This window comes from Ptychodera flava (genome assembly GCF_041260155.1).
Source record: "Ptychodera flava strain L36383 chromosome 23 unlocalized genomic scaffold, AS_Pfla_20210202 Scaffold_24__1_contigs__length_23054250_pilon, whole genome shotgun sequence".
Taxonomy (NCBI): Eukaryota; Metazoa; Hemichordata; class Enteropneusta; family Ptychoderidae; genus Ptychodera; species Ptychodera flava.
Genome location: NW_027248278.1, coordinates 8,180,312 through 8,185,899, shown reverse-complemented (window position 1 = coordinate 8,185,899; position 5,588 = coordinate 8,180,312).

The window sequence follows — 5,588 nt, the reverse complement described above, 5'->3', positions numbered from 1 at the left end:
TCTCTAGTACCAAAATTTGCATGGTGACCCCCTATTTTTATTCCTGATTTTGAAAGAGAATGATTTAAAGATTCCTTGAGGAAAGTTAGAGCAAAAGTTTAAGTCTTTTCTTTCGAGGTGCATACTATCTTAAATGCAAGAACATTAGTTTAATTTCCGTCGCTTTGAATGACACACACAAAATGGCGATTTATTGACATTATCTAATAGTGATAGTGATAATGTGTGTCTCATTAACGTTTGTAACAAGCGTCATCTTTTTGTATTTATAAAGTTTTTATTCGAGTCTTTTCAAGACGGAAAAAAATAACATTACAAGCGTCATCATCTTAGTGGTTTCCATTTTCTGCTGATTCGGAGTGACTTGATCTTCAAAATGCAAACCAAGCCGATACCGCGAAGTCTTTTGCTGCTTTGTTCGCAGAATAAATGGACTGATGGTCAGCTCTTATGTAGTGGAATACCAGAGAAAATTGAGCTCAAGATCCTTTGTTTTCTCTTCCCTTATCTCAGGCCGAACCGATCTTGTGAATATTTATCCCAACGTTACAACAAAACCGTCCCTGTAAATTATTAGCCTCCCCTGCATGGGTGATGAGTAAAAGATAATCACTCTAACCCGACGCCACTGCATTTTATTATCATAGAGATCACTATTTGCGCAAAACTTTGCATAGAAATATTGACCTACATTTGTCCATATCTACCCAGATAGTGAGGACGATGTTTTCCCATCATATCTTTAAATCGATGGCTCTCACGTGAAAAGCATGTGAGTTTATCTACCGAACCAGATTTATCAAACGTGATGAGAAGCTTGCATCGGGGTGCGTATTTATTTCAAAAATTATGTGGGCATAGAACATCCTATCTATTTTGTTCTATAAACGAACTAACTTTCTAGAGAAGGGGATTAATAATATACGATCTTTGAAACATCAACGTTTTGTATTTATTTCATGTATTTCATATTATTTATATTGGTGTTACACTCGAAGACTAAAAGACTCAGTCGTATATGGGTGTTCCACGACATCCTTGGTTAGGATTGGTGTTGGCGGGTTATACAAAGATTATTGAATCTTTAAGTCTCAAAGCTGAGCTATCTTGGTAAAAATGACCGAATTCAAGGTAGGATCAGGTATACGATAGTAAGGACAACATATAATCATAAGAAAGAAAAAAAAGAAAATAGTGACGCATGTTTTGAACGTCCACTTTACAATATGTTTCCGTATTCTGTGTCGTATACGTCTGTCAATTCCTATAGCACTGCCTTCAAATATGTAGGCCTATCACTCAAATCTCATCTGCTATGTAGGAAATGTAGGAAATCACTCCTTAGTGCAAATTTTGCTAAAAAAAATCAGCGAAAGGAAAGATTCATGCTGCATTGCCATGACTGCATGCCTTGAACAGAATATTGCGAGGAAACTTGACAAAAATGAGTAGAGATATTTTGAATCGAAATAAATTCTTGGCCGAGCCTCTACCTCGCCCGGTGGTTAGTTTTGAGATTTTTTTCTTGTTCGTATATTAACAGGGTTGTTGTTGTCAGAGGCACATTAAAAAGGACATGAGTCGACTAAGGACACTGTTACCCGCTATCACATGAGCTGATAAACCTAGGCTAGGTACATGTGACATTTCCTGTCAGTGATGAGGTTGTGACCCAGTAACCCAGATTCAGTCCCAATGACCTATGTATGAGTGGAACATCAGATCTAAAAAGGGGTTGTCTCGGGAATATAGATCATCAAATAGGACTTAATTAAGCGTTTGTAGCCTCCGAATGTTTACAGAAGGGATCAAAGCAAATATCAACTGACCAAAACGTGCAAGTTGTTAAGAAGGTCATATATGTTGAGTTAGTATGCGCCTCGAAAGTGAAAGATTTAAACTTTTGCTCGTAGTTTTCTAAACCAAACTTTCAACCATTCTCATGCCAAATCAACATGATAATTTTGGGGTCACCGTGCAAAGTTTGCAACTAGCGAAACAAATTGCTCAACATTTTGCGATATTTGAAATTCAAAATGGCCTCATCCCTGTGTTAACTGTATGGTGAAAAATCAAACATTGGATTTCGAAAAACTAAGACAGTAAAAGTTTTTTTCTCCACGAACTTTGAAATAGGCCCCTATCAAATTGTAGAGGAAGTGTTCATGGCTATTCCGAATCAGGATTAAGGAACTTCAGACCACAGTACGCGTAGATGGAGTAAATATATAGATCAGGCGACACAGGAATTAACGTTGCGCTCGAAACTTTATTTCCCCAGGTCAGCCTGATGGCTGCCTGGGGCAACCCTTAGCTCCGACAGCCTGGAGATATGCTCACTCCAAGGCTCCCAAAGTCTGACTCTCAAATTTACAATACTTTGTCGATAAGAAAACTTGCCAACGCTAGTTTCACAAAGATTAATACGTAGTATGCATGCGACATGTCACAACACCATTGTTTTGAACCCAAGCTGTGAAAATATGAAAAGCGATACTTAACAGCTACAGCTCTGATAAAAGTTCGACTACATTGTCTCTCTATTGTCCAACCTTGCGTGAGAGATTTCATGCATAATCATAGGAATTCACGAGACACGCGGGTGCCTGGAATGGCGCTGCCATTGAATTTAAACAGAAGAGACTTCAAAATGTAATTTGCCGCCAATTTTGAAGAATTACACCTCCGGTAAATCGTGGGAATTCAAGCCCAAGTGGCGAAATGTTGAAATTTGGCGAATTACTAGAATGAAGATTTACAGTAACCGGTACAAATTATAGAAACATGACACCCCCATAATCAGAAATAAATTATAGCAATTTGAGTCCGAATATCGGTCCCCGAGGCGCGTTCTACCTTAAGTCTACATCGAAAACAAACTTAAATTTATAAGCTAACAATCACTTGCGTGAAAGCAATCGTTGCAAATCTCACTATCTCTGCAAAGATCCAACGGACCATCCCATAATTCAAGAGCAATTCTTGAAACTTGAAAAGTTCAGTGAATGAATGACGACGGGTCATGAATATAAATACCTGTTTTTGTCATTTGACTCTAGAAAATATTGACAAAACAGCCCAAAACCCGATTTCTAAAATTTCAATACTTTAGCCGTGCATTTGTGACCTGTTATATGGGCATAACATATAGGTAGTAACGTTCTGTTGAAACTCATTCAGCCCACAGACAAAACTTTCTCCCTTATAACATAACTCTGATGGCGTTCATCGACAATCTCTTATATATTTAATTTCAGCTGATTCTGATTGGTGCGTTTCCGAAATAAGCGTACGTTAACCTTGACTTGCCGTCGAACCTATTCTATAGCCTAAATGATTTTTTGTCTATTCCGTTTTCGTGTAAGCAGGGGAGAACATTTTCTCTCATTTGGGTGACAGGACGCAACTATACATAACGCTGCTTGTGCAAAATGAAGCGTTCCTTGTTTGTTTACGCACAGTTTTTGGGGTCAGGCCGATGTCGAGTTTGGCGAGTAAGTTTCGGCTGAGTTTGATTTTAGCCGAGTTGACCTGTGATTGACATCCATGTCCAAAGGGATAATTCTAAGTATATGGTGGTTTCAACAGGGTTCGAACTCACAACGTACGGTACCCAGTCACCTAGCAGAGAAGCCACAGACAAAACCGCTCGGCCAAATCCCCATCTCAAAAAGATTGGTTCAATAACCGAGCTATGTTGTTTCAATCCAACCCTGATTTCATACACTTTGACAGTCAAATAATTGAAGAGTTTTTTACTTCCGACGATTTCTTATCTTTCCCTATTTTACGCGAATGTCTTAGATTCGTTGAGCAAACATTGAAACTTTGGCTGATTCAGTGAAGTGCGGTTTGAGCAAGAACAGCTACGGCTACTTTTCTATTTACTGAAAGCATGCGCGTCCCTGATAGCAGGTCGTTTAAAATACGAACAAGTGTCTTTATTTAAGAAGGTTTCTTATTGACTTAAATCATATTCTAATGGTTAGAGTAACAGCATCTCTTTTAATTGTATCCACTGTCCATGTTCCTAGTATTAAAGTTTGTTTCTTGGTCTACTTCCTTTAGCATTTTCAAATACCCACAATTTGGTTTGTCAGTACATACGCCATGTCATATTTGTGACATACACTCCTTGTTGACGATTTAATTTAAGGTATAGTAGGCGCCATGAAAATGAAGGACTGAAACTTCTGCTCAAAGCTTCCTCAATGAAATTTTCAGTCATTCTCTTACCAAAATCGAGAATAAAAATCAGGGGTCACAGTGCAAAATTTGGTACTAGAGAACTAAGTTACCAAACATTCACCGATGTTGAAATTCAAAATGGCTGCTATCATTACATTAACTCTATAAGGAAACATATATGCGTGAACAAAATGGTAATTTTATTTGAATACAAGGAGTAGCAAATACTTATGACAAGGTGGCAAGAGTAGCTCGAAAAAGGACCTTACTAATAACTTAGGAGTTGACAACAACACATTGTCACCTAGAGTGTAACCATATTGTGATGCAGCATTTGACCACCTTGCAAAAGTTTGCCACTCAATATTTCATTACGTAGCTAAGTCAAGCAATATCTCCAGTCTGCACGACAAAAAATATAACATTCCGCCACCATGCGTTGGATATAAATAAAATCCAAGCGTTGGTGGCGCTCTTAAAACTCGTTGCACTGCAACAACTTTTCAAAGATTGAAAGGGTTCGATCATTTAACATTTAATATTCTGGTTCTTGTAACATATTATTATAAAATATTTAAACAAGGATGTTGAGTATTTAGTAAAATAAATTTGCATATGCCCTTTTCCCAGTTTATTACTATGCCACCTAACTGACTAAGTATTTGATTTACATTCGTGTACTGTCGGCATTTTACGCAGAATGACAAAGCACATTGTAATTCATACCACGAAGCTGTGTCGCAAAGGTAAGGCGCTAAATGTTGATAGTTGAGCTTGGTAATAATCTTTAATATAATATACAAGGTATAAACCGGCATAATCTACTAAATGTACTATATAATTCATTTTGAATAGCTAGTTTTTAATAGAATAAGAAGGGCTGCTTCTATATGCGGTTTATGTCACCCTCGAGACAAAAGATTGGATAAAATATTATATATATATAATATATATATATATATATATATATATATATATATATATATATATATATATATATTACTCAGATTTTCACGCTACATGTGCTCTCTGTAGCGATCATCAGGCGAATCGTTCAATTTATCTTATCTTCGAATGTTTCCGTTGCTTTGCTTCTGTTGTTCCGCACATATATATATATATATATATATATATATATATATATATATATATATATATATATATATATATATATATATATATATATATATCCACACGTTTTACTTTTTATTTAGCTACTGTTCTCCAGGGTGATCTAAGCAAATGAGTAAATGAGTCTACAAGCTAAGATATACTCCTCTTTTCTTTGAAAAAGCATGAATAAAATGAAATGGCACATCTATAACATGACATACATCATAATGATCATACAAGATAGCACAAACAAAGCATAGGCAAAGATGCAGGACTAATGATAACCG